Source organism: Corvus moneduloides, chromosome 3, assembly GCF_009650955.1.
Source record: "Corvus moneduloides isolate bCorMon1 chromosome 3, bCorMon1.pri, whole genome shotgun sequence".
Taxonomy (NCBI): domain Eukaryota; kingdom Metazoa; phylum Chordata; class Aves; order Passeriformes; family Corvidae; genus Corvus; species Corvus moneduloides.
In genome coordinates, this window is record NC_045478.1 from 83,066,274 (window position 1) to 83,078,891 (window position 12,618).

Genomic DNA, 12,618 nt, shown 5'->3' on the forward strand with positions numbered 1-12,618 from the left:
TTTTCACCCAGCAGACCACATCCGAATGCTTAAAATACTCCTTCAAAAAAAAAAAAAAAAAAAGAAAAAATACGCATTTAAAAGTATAGCTGGGATTTAGAATGAATTACTAAATCCTTTAAATCCACATCATTCACCTCTAATAACCTTTGCTGAAGGCTTTGAGAGCATGTTTAACTGACAAACAGCTTTACAAACCTCATGTAAATACATTAGACCAGATCTATAAAAAATGAAGTAAATAAATAATAATAATAATAATAATAATAAAATCAGGCTAGCTTTCCAGGTCATTTCAATAATGGTAACACAGCTTCCTTGATTAAAGAACAAAGAATTTCAAAGCACAGATTAAAAGATATAAAGCAAACTAAAAGTAATACACTGAAGTATACCACTTTTTTCTCCAAATTCTCACCTTGCAGTTTATAAGAGGACCTTATCAAATTAAGTACTTGGTGTTGTTTCGCTTAGTTATTGAAAATCTTTAATGAAATATAACAATAGCTAGGTATTTATCTAAATGACACCTAATTTTTAGCAATGAAATTCTAATTAATGCGACAGAACCATCTGAGCAGTAGCTACACCTAGTTGGCTGAATGCATTACTACTAATCAGAGAAGTCAACGTAGAGTTTTCTTTTGTCATCTGTTTGAAATAGGTATCTGTCAGAACTTGTCATCAAAATGAAGCCATAAGAATTCAGGATGTAGTAATTCCTGTATATCCGAAACTCAATATCTTCAAAATGTTATCTAGGATGCCAACTTAATTTTCACCCATTGAAACAGCACTGACCCACTAACACAGTCTTTCCAGAAAATATATTTTCAGCTCCTCTGGGCAGAAGATCCCACCTTATTTTTTAAACACAATATATGTGTATGTTATCACAGGTGGAAAAAATAAAAAAAAAAAATTCTATGTTAACACAAAGATATTATCTTTAATCTCAAAGGCACTGTTTTCCCAGATTAGCTGCTACAGAGCTAACAATTTCTTCACAAATTTTTTGGCCAATTTGAAGATCAGTCTATCTAACAGCATACCAAAAATAGGTATCCTAATCTTCTAGATTTGGCAAATTACCACATCTAATCAATATTTTATTCAATTTCATTTTCTAAAAACTAACCCAAGATTTAATCATTTATGCCAGGAGATTTACCATTTAGTTCAAAATTAAGTGAATACTAAGAAGCTTTACTGTCCTAGGATTGAGTAACAAATCTTTTTTCATTTTCATTTTTCTGTAGCAAAATTACACCTTCACCATATAGTTTTGGCATTAAGAAAATAGAACCTTCAGATGGAAGCTAGAAAGCAATCCAAATCCAACAGCAGATCTAAATTTTTTGTGAAAATGAATGCAGCCATAAAACCTTACATTATGTTGTCAAAGGATTGAGAAATTTCGAAGTATTGAAAATATTGCACTCCGGAAGTTCCTTTAAAGAGCAGCAGCAGTAGTCAGATGCCAGAGTACAAAGGTAGAGAGGATTTAAAAATAACTCTTAAATTACTGACCTCTAACATAAAGCTTTAAAAGCTGTGTGCATCTGGTTTTTACTGTGCAGAATGAAACAATCACTTGGAAAAAAGCTAATACTATGACTAAACTTGCATTAGATACATAGAAGGAATAAAGGCAAGTTTATTACATCAGCTAAGTTCTGCTGATATTTTTCTGGATATTTTTGTATAATGTAACACAAGGGTAATACTGGCATCTACCTAAACAAGTTACAGAATTCAAAATGAAGACCCACAAAGAGCTCCTATGCTAATTAAAAAAGGGAACCAGCACTTCACAAATGGCACCATTTAGTAAACGCAAGAGAAGATTTTCAAATTACTGTACAGCTCCACAGCCATAAAGCTCTCAACACAGAAGTATATAAAAAAACCGAAATCTGCCTAAACACAATACATCAAATTCCCTGAGCAAAGCAGCTCAAATCTCTCTAATCTCTTTTATTCAAGGCCTGAAAACCTTAACTGGTGCATCATCCCGCTACATACAGTCCACCTGAACTTTCGCATACCGTAGAGAAGAAAAACATATACAAACACAAATTAATGCAAGACCATCTCAAAATGATAGAAAACCACACTGGTGGTACTACTAAGGAGAAGCTGCTCCTATAATAGGAAGAAAACCAGCTCCTAACATTAAGACAAATGAGACCCAACTATCACTGTCGCAGTCTTCTAAAAGCTGACACTAAACTGCTCGGTTACACCTCACTTCCACAAACACTCCAACAAGCTTTAAGGAAGGCGACAGATCTAAGAGCAGGAGATCTGGAATTTCCTGATTCCTTCCCATCCTGTCAGATTATGCCACAGCACAAGGAGCACTTACAATAGGAAAGAAAAAAAAAAAAAAGGAAAGTCCCCTCCACTAAAGGCTTCTAACCTGTATCACATTTTCACATCTTCAGCCCACAGCGTCTTTCAAGGGCATGTTCAATCCAGCACCAGAGTGCCACCAACACAGACACTCACTCTGAGTACAAAAGAGGACAGAAAGGCTTCTTCACTACCACTTTACTTGCTGAGGAGCCATAAATGAGGTTTTGTTTTTCACTTCTCTCTGAGTCAGCTGTAAGACAGTGGTAACAATGAAGTTTGGGTTCAAGAACTAAACAGGTTCTTGAGAAGAAACTGTTAAAATCTCAGACAGGAAGAAGCAGCAAATATCAAGCAGGGCTCATCTTTTGACTAAGGTGCTGTACTTATTTCAAGCTGACATTCAAAACAGCCTTTACGGCAAGAACTAGATGTAGTTACAAGTTACATGACAAACATGAAGCTTTTAAGCAATTAAACACGGATTTTTCTAAACATTAACTTTCGTTTTGAAAGTGTATCAGACAAAATCATATTTAAATCACATGGCACTTTTCTATCTCTCTAATAAAGACGGGGTTTAAGATACATGAAGTTTATACCATTCGAGGGCATTAATGCTTTCATCTATTAGAAAAATAAGCCTTTTCTAAATTAAGCATTAAATGCCAAGATACTTAAGTATCAAACTGTTTCCAAGAGTTTCCTTATGGAGCAAGAAAACATCAAAAGTAAGTTACTGTAAAAACCACCTACCAAACTGCTTGAATCAAAAGTAAGCAAATTTTTAAAGTAATTTTATTTGGACAACAAACGAAGCATTCACATCTTTTTGTGCTGAACAAGCCACGTTCTAGAGTAGTTTTATAAAGCTACTGATAACAAATTAAAGATTTTATGTTACTAATAAAAGCACTCTTTCAAGATTTGTCCTTCCAAACTCTTTAACCTTCTCTGTCATTAGGGCTGACTGATAAGCCACCAGCTGTTTTTTTTCTTCTCGGTGCTACAATGCATTCTCTTCCTTTTTAAGGCTAGTATACCCAAGCAACAAACAGCAGGACTTTAGCCAGCTGCTAGAATGTCACAAACCTATATATTTAGCTCCCATCTCATTTACTGCCATCCCTCAGTGTCAACCATTTAATGTCCCTTTTGCTCCAGTCTCCTGACATTCCTCACTGAGCTGACAACACTGCGGGCTGGATCAGCAGACAGAAGATACAAGAACACACAACAGCAAAGCAGAGACCTTATCAGTTACCAGAGACAGAAGCCATGCCTTGTCAAACACACTCAAGCAAAAAGCATTTTGGGGTTTGCCTCCCTCCCACCACTTCTGGACTAATTTTTACTGTTTATAAATTGTGTAGTTGTTTGTATAAATATTACCTTTAGAAATATTACTTGTGAAATAGCAATTTGTTCTTTTAGCATGTTTAATTAGTAACATTGTTTCTTCTCCTAATAGGGCAAGAACCCCTCCTGTTTGTGCGCTGTTTCACCTCTGCTTTTTCATTTTGTACATAATAATATAAACTAGTCACATTTTCTTTCCATTTAATATTGTTTTTACCATTAACCCTTTTCCTCATGCCACAAGTTTAAAGGGAATCTTAACTGGGTAGTTTCAATTCCACTTCAAATAACTAAAATAATATCCCTCAAAATGATTTTTTTTATGCGACATGTTCTGGTCATGTAAAAACACTAATCTAATTACTGTCATGTTTTGGAAATAATTGGATTTTAAATTGCTTAGAATTATCAACATAAGTGAGAAAGCTGTAAAGATAGACAAATTAACAATTTCATGGTTTTAAAATGGGAATCTCTGTTATCATTAGATTCCCATTTGCAATTATTTAGAGGCCCACAGAACCGTTTGGTAGTTCCCTCCTTTAAGTGGTCATAAAAACCTTTAAACAGTAATTGAAAGATTGTTAACAGAAACTCTCTCAGGAAATCAGATCCTGTGAACAATCTAATAGTAGGCATGCTTAAGCGAGATAGTGAATAATCTCTTTCATCCTATTCACTAAGAGGAGGTTTTCAGAACAGTGACAAGACATCAGTTTCAATAACACCACGAGATGAGTAAAAATTGTTCAATTCCATGCTCTACTTGGGAATCGTGACACATTTATCTAGAGAATTAACAAGTTGTGCTGTGTGTTAATCGGTCTCCAAAACCCAATTGTAGGATCCAGCAGTGTCCTCTAAGCCTCACAGTTTACATCATTAGACTCATATTCCAATAACAAAGGATCCTCAGGATATACAGTCCAACAACTAATTTCCATAATAATACCTTTTAATTAGATCTGACTACATATGACATTACCCAAGGCACTTGAAGTTGGCAATTTAGCTGTAGACTACTTCCATTTCTCAGTAATTAGAAGTGAGAAAGATACATTTAAGTTGGAGCACCATTGCAGATAGTTACAAATACTAAGCAGAAACAGAATACTGGTACTTAAGGGATACTATTCTCTTTTTTTTAATTTACCAGAGAAATGCAGTCACTTTTCCTCCTCTCAAAAGGAAAACTGACTTTGCAGAAACAGGCTTTGAGGTTATACTCAAGTTTATGCAAAGGAGAGGTGCTCAGTAACAACTTCATTTTATTTTATTAGTTACTGGAATTTTAGACAAAGTTCTTCATCCCTTTAAGGCAACAGATTTTATGCTGAATTATTCAGTCTTTTATAATTCTAAGTTGCAAAAATACACTTGTTTGCCACCTTGAAAGATGGGAAGGGAGGAAACACAAAAATTGCACACTTCCAAATCAGAAGACCTCAAAGCAGTACTATATAAATAGCAATTACTATTTTTTCCTCCATAATAGCACTCTTTCACACAAGCAAAGTTAAAAATAAAGCGGTAAAGCACCACACCAAGCAACTAAACCCCATGATACGGATGCATAGTATTGTTTTGTGAATAAAGATAGGCCTTACCAATTAGAGCTGTGATGAAAGTTTCCATATTCAAGCAAGATATTTTGGGAAAAAATGCATTTTATCAAATTTCTGAAGTGAGTGACAAACTAAGGTGTTTAACATTCCTACACATAGACATGCTTTTCATTCATGTAACTGATTTGAATTGCTTAATTTAGCTGACTAAATCATCATTTATAATCAGAACAAATACTAGATAATTTTTGCTTTGCTTCTTTAAATTTTACACACATTTGAGAATTGGTAACACAACTGCAATCTCATTCATAGACTAAGAGCTCCATAGTGAAACAAACTGAATTTTACTAATTCATAGGGGAAGGTGAATCAGAATTCTTCTCATTTAAGACAAACTTCTGAAATACCTATTTCTATCTTTAAATATATTGAAAATACTCCCAGTATTTTACAAGCATAACTACAAAACCCCACTTTTTATATAAATATCATGCTTAATCGTAGCTTTATACACAGTTTGTACTACTTCAGGTTGATTAGGGGTTCATTTACCAAACTAGGTCTAGAATTTCAGGTCATGAAAATACTGAAACATGTCAGAGAAAGTAATTTTAAATTGTTTCATCAAAACAAAAGCAATCCCCCTTCCAAAATTTAGAACAAAACTCAGCAGGATTATCTAACTGGTAGCATTTCTCATGCTACTACAGACTTCAAATGATACACTTCAATAAAGTGTAAAATAAAGTAAGATTATAAACTCTCAATGCCTATTTGCTGCTGTATAAGCATTTCTTCTAAAAAAAGAAATAATAAATAGACTTCTCAGTGTTGACCATATTTGAAGTGAAAAATTAAACTAATAATTCCATTCACCTTCTGGAAACATTGTTACAAAAAGTCTTCTCCATATGTGTACATCTGCCATAATCAGTAAACTTGCAAAATTCAAACCTAACACTGCAGAACAGGTCAGAAATACAGAGGAGGGCTCAAAATATAGCACTCAATATCTCCTTTAGTGTTTTAAGATCTAATCTGCCTTGTTTGCTCTAAATGACTTTTGCTAAAAGCTATTACCAAACCTTAAGTCTACGCTCTAGCTGTAAAAAGGCAATGCATAAAAAGACAAATGAGTCAAAACTGAAAAGCACCTGAAACACCTTAAAAAGCCCCCCTGGTTGGGAGCACTTAAGGGTAGAAGCCTCAAAACACAAGCACTATACAGTTATGTGCTTCAGTCAGCATCGAGCACTAAGAGCAGCAGTATTACAGTCTAATCATACAATAATAGTAGTACCTTTGGATATCAAATCATATTGAATCTACTATCCTAAATATCTACGATTACAACACTACTAAAAGAGCAGCATATCAACAATTGCTACATTCAGCCTTCATTTCAACTAACTTCTGCCTTTTACTCTGGGCTTTTAAAGTAAGGAGCGGGGTACTACCACTTTCTACAGTTCTGTGACGACCAACACCGCAACAGAAGAGAAACTACCTCATATTTACCACAGGAGAGACAGCAGAAGAAAAGAGTTATCATAAGGCTCTGAGATGTACTTCAGGTTTACATGTGAGGCTACCTGTCTGCAGTGACTTAGGATTTAGAGATATATGTTATGTTCCAGCCCTATCTACATTACAAAGCCAGAGTTTCAGGTCTCTCTCTTGTTTCAGCTTGCCCATCAGCTGACTCACAGAAAAAACCGAAGTCCTTCACAGAGACTCAAAAGCCCTTGTTTACAATTTTTCCCAGTCTCAAGGGTAACATCTGCACTCATGGAAGAAAAAAAAGATGTGCAAAATATTATTTTGGCTAGAATAACTTGAAAAAATCTAATGAGATTGAAGCCCAAGATACACTATTTTAGTATTTGTGTTGAATGACATCAACTTTGCTTTACTTTTAATGCAAGTGACATTCATTTTTTTAAAAAATGGTAATCAAATTGTCAAGTAAGTTCAAATTATAAAATTCAAGCAATTAGGCTAAATAGTACGACCCAGGCATTTAGGATGTTAATTTGAATAATATATTCATTATCATCAGTACTTAAATACATTAGCAATGTAACAACTGGTCATTTCCAGATGGAACATCAATAACGATATATCTATTTAACACAGCATTCACATTTTTAGACCACCTGTACAAGGAAAAAAATAAACTGATAAACGGCTGCATATTTAAGACAACTTTAAATCACAATTTAGTTGATAATCTTCCCAGAGCAAGCAGTCCCTGTATCACCGACCACAGGGCAAAGCCCTCAGCGCCCTCTGACACCACAGATCACAATGTTTGCAACTAGAACTAACTCGAATTTTTGGGTCAGTATGTTCTGAGTGTTTATAAACCACACAGCTGAGACACACTGATCATGCTTGTATCAGCACTCTAAAGAGACAGAAACCTTCTGAAAAAGCATTAACCAACCTAAGTAACTGAAGTGTTGGGTGGATGAATGCACACAATTAGGACAGGTGCATGAGCATTCCTGAAGAGAGGAAGTGCTATACTATATAATAAGAGACAACTGAGTGCAAATAAGGTGTAAAAAGGAACTGGCTGCTCATCAAGCAAAATTATTTTTCTTAAAGTATTGAGCGTATTTGACAGAAAAAGAATTCAGTTTCAAAGCAATGCAGCAAATTTCAAAAGGAATCAGTGCCTTCACAGAATTCACTACTATACACTGCTCTTAAAGAGAAGCAGCATATAAAAGCTTAGAACTGTGAATTAATATTATGTCAAAGTGACTGAAATTAAACAACAGTGTCCAACTAGTATTCTTACTAGCTTTAAAAAACAGCACACTAATTTCATAAATTGAGTAGATCCACACTACAATGGATGAATACCTATTAGCTACAGAAACCCAGAATCTCCTATGCAGAGATACCTACTGAGACAGCATTTGGGTTTTATTTTAAATCCAACATTCCAAACCAAGGCAGGTAAACAACAGTTCTCTAGCAATGAAACAAAACATGGGAAAAGGAAGGAAATGCCTAAAACAAAAGTTTATTCCTGAAGCTGGATTTGTGTACAATCTTCCCCACAAAAAGACCCTTGCAAGACAACCAAGTGACCAGCAACAATGAGACACATATGGAGAGCAAAACTACTCTGTTCTTTTGAAATACAGAACAAATTCAGATCAGAAATGTATGCTATAGATACAGCATTACACTGAAAACTTTTCCTTGACAAGTGATGCACACTTCTAAATGTATTAATAACTTCAGAAGCAGTACAACCTCAAAACAGCACACCTGTTTAAAAAAACTTGACCATGTTGTTTATAAGGCACCTTTTTTCTTTTTCTTTTCTTTTTTTTTTTGTTAATTAATATGCACCTCCAAGGTTTGTGGGCAGACTTACCCTGGTAATAAACAATAGACCTTTTACCACTGAGGGCATGTACATTGATTTTTACCTAAGCATATGATTTAGGAGTAATACAAAGAAATTATCAAGCTGGTATTTTGACTGGAACTCAAAACTACATTAAATAGCAATTCTAAATGGGGCTTGGCGTCATCTTATCCTGGCAAAACACAGAGCAACCACAATTAGCATTTCACTGACCTACCCATACAAAGTTACCAAACTCTTGCTGTCCTCTGACTGGAAAGCATCGAATTACTTTTGCAAGGGCAACTCCATAAAAATCGGAGTGTACAAACAGTAATATCTAAACTACAGAGCTACTAAAAAGGAAGAAATATCTAATACTCAGTCTGTCAAAAGCTGACTGACCACTGCAGGGGGAGGGGGTGAAGACAACATGGTACCATAATTGCCAGTTTAAGTTTCTGGGGAAAGCACTACAGCTTAGTGCTATAGGTCTCCTTTTGTCAACTAATCAGAGGGGGGGAAACTAAAAAATTTAAAAACCTCTTAACCCTCAAGAAAGGGTTTTTCTCTCTGTATTTCCTCCCTCCTTAAAACACTGTGCTTCTCAAATACCAGCCCAATCTCCTTCAGGAGTCTGTTTCAGCTCTCTAAAGCAGAGGGAAGATCTGTTCCTGACTTTGAGTAATAAAGCACAACTACTAAGGATTCTGATGTCTAAACAGTAATTTGTGAATTCACCTATGTGTTTTAAACACAAGCTCTACCTTGCTCTGTTAAGTATTGTTTCAGCACTTACTCGATGTATTTCCATGTTTACTGCATTCCCCAGTCCTAGTTAAAGTACATTAGTTCACAAAAAACTACCAACAAGTTCAGCAGGTGTGTACCCAAGCATACCTGACCTCACAATAGCAAGCAAAAATACCATGCTGAAGCATTTCCTCATCCCTGTATAAAACTCTTCTTTCCTAAAATAAACATTTCAAAAGAATAGACTGAAAAAAACCCCCAATGTAAAACAAAGTCGGTATGCAACAATGCCTCACAGTTGACTGTTCATTACTTGTACTTGCACCCAGCTCTCCTAGACTTAAGTCTTGCAAGAGCTAATACACAAAGTAGCAGCTCTAAGAAAAATCAGTTCAGCAAAAGCAAGCACACACTGACACCAGAGTTGTAGTGCATAATCAACTGAAACCATGCACCCAAATAATTCTGTAATCCATGAAAGAAAGAAACATATGCACATGAAGTGCAGAATTCAAAATGGAAGAGGGTATTAAGAAGACAGCCCTGATCAAACAGATTGCCCACTGAAAGCCTGACTCTACACAGAAAATGAAATGAGCTAAAATGAAAGGCACTACAGGAGCACAACCAATCATGATGGATGTTGACTGCTAGACCAACTTCAAAAAGTTCTGTTGGACACTTTCTTTGCAACCTCAAATTTTGTATATCCCAAAGTTAAACATTTTAAATAAAATTAATTTATTAGAATAATTTAAGTTATTTCATCCACAGAAAAGTAACAGGTATCTTTAAACTAACTGTTTAGACTAATTTTCTAGACTACCATTCTCCTTTAGCACTTGGCTTCCCCATAAACGCACAGTCCTCTTCATCCACGGTGAAGAGAGGCACCCAAACATCTAGCACTAGCTGTTAATGTCAGAGTAGGGGATTCCCACCCTTACAAGTTGGAATTGTATACTGATTAAACAAGAAAAAAATTCCACTGCTTTCTGCAGGGAGTGTCATATACATGCTGGACATAGCATGTATATGAACATACATATAAAACTAGGAGTTTCATCTTATGATGCTAATTTGAAGAAGTTAATAATACAAGCATCACCATAAAAACATGGTGTCCTAACAAATATGTTCAATTTTCCTGTCAGTACCAGATTTACAAATTTACTTTGTCTTACATTGCCAAGACAAAGGCTACTTACTAAGTTTTTACTTGTCTTACTTCCACCCTACCTTCCTTTTCTTTTTATTTACACACACAGAAAGACCGCAGGATCTGCAAACAGCAAAATTAAAGTAAGAATAAAATGGGAAGAACAACATTAAAAGATGAATGACAAGGTAATCACCAAACCTAACTGGACTAAATTCTTGAAGAGCTTAACAGGTAAAAAATAATGGAGATATGGACCAAGTTAATTGGTACTGCTGAGTACTGAGCCTGCAAGATTACTGTAAGGGACTAAAGGACAGGATTTTTTATTCCAATGTATTCTAGACTGTTGTCCATCCTTTTGCCTCCAAGTACAAACATGCTCTGGAGATTTGACCAACTTATTTATGAATAAAATTATGACATCTGTCATCCTTCACCAAAAAAACCCCAAAACCAAAAAATCCACCAAGAAAGCACCCAACCCCCCACACCAGCTATTGAGTGTTTAGCATGGTTCCAAAAAAAAAAAAAAAAAAAAAAAACAAAACCACCAAAAAAACAAAAACAAAAAAAATGTAAAAAGGTGATTCAGAGGGTCAGTAATGGAAGGATATCTAATAAAACATTAGATAGAAAGGGTAAAAAAAATCTTCATACAGATATTAAGGCATGTACATTTTAACAGCATCTAAACAAAAGGGCCCTTTCTCAACCCATTCCCTTACCATGTGCAACCAGAGCACATAAAGCCTCTCATGAATATATAAAGGTTGAATTAAAAATTAAATTTTTAGTTCTCATTATTTCTACTAGAATGTTTTTCCAATTGACCCTACTAAGACTGAAAATTAGTAATCAAACTACTTTAGTGTTTGTTATTTCGTGTACATTTGTACTTTCATCAGTAGCTGACCTCTTTCCCAAATCTTCCTTCAGCCCTGCCATTACTCTGTATCCCAAGTTTATCTACAGCTACCAGTTATATTCTCTCTTTGCTTCAAATTGCAAGGGTAAGCAAGGCCAAGTCTTTTAGCCTCCTTCCCTGTTTACCACTAGGGAACGAAAAGCTTAAGTAAAAGAATCAGAACAATAAATAAAGAAGATGTTATCATTTTTCTAATCCATATTAGGGATGCTATTAAACTCTGATATTACAAATTGAAAAAGTATTTAAACGTTTTGTCAGTAAGTTCCCCACAGTAAAATGAGTCCCTGTGTTCATCGTTGTGTTGTTCTAATTAAACAGTTTTAACTAAAACGGTCAGAAAGTACGCACAAGCTGTTTATCACTGCTGGCCTTTGAGCTTCAGTATACTCAAAGGACATGCTACTATAGATGCGATAATTACTGAGTTCTTACATTTTTACTGAAGAGGCACAGTAGAGTTCCAACAGAGAATTTCACATTAATCAGAGCTAACAGGGTACTTATTAATAATAAAGCCATGATTATAATAGAAAAAACATTTATTCAGTTCAACATTTGTAGGTACTAATTCCAGAAACTGTTTAAATTGATATCAGGCAGAAAGTTTAGTCTCAGCTCTTTAGGGAAATTTGAGAAAATTAATCATTTATCTGAAGCATAAGAAATGCTAAAGACTATTAACTATTCACCCACAAACAATAGCTTATCCTCCATTCTTCTGCTTCTTAAGAGCTCAATAATTTTTCTGACATCTTTTCTTCTTACTTTTTAAAATTCTGCTGGAAGTTATTTCTCCATGAATTGGAAATGCCTTCAAACTGTAACACCAAAGACTTATATGAGAGTACAAACATTACACTATAGAGAACAAACACATTTTTAACTGAAGGGCAGAATATAGACAATTAATGGAATTTCATTTTTTGGGTGCCTGCTGCACAAGTTCTCTCTCAAGTTTCAGGAGCATATACATGGTCCAGAAAAGTTAAGTATCTCAAATCTCAGTTTTAATACTAAAATTTCTATAAAGATTAAACACCTTTCAAGGGTGCTAGAACAAAACAATACAAACAGACCCAACTGCGTAACAGTAACTTCCTATGGAAAAAAATGTCCCAGAAAGGAG

The 12,618-nt window shown here is 35.0% G+C and overlaps 1 protein-coding gene across 13 annotated transcripts in view; it reads right to left on the reverse strand.

Moving 5' to 3' along the window:
* QKI (QKI, KH domain containing RNA binding) overlaps nt 1-12,618 on the reverse strand; it is a 157,702-nt gene that overhangs the window by 105,066 nt on the left and 40,018 nt on the right. The window lies entirely within an intron of this gene.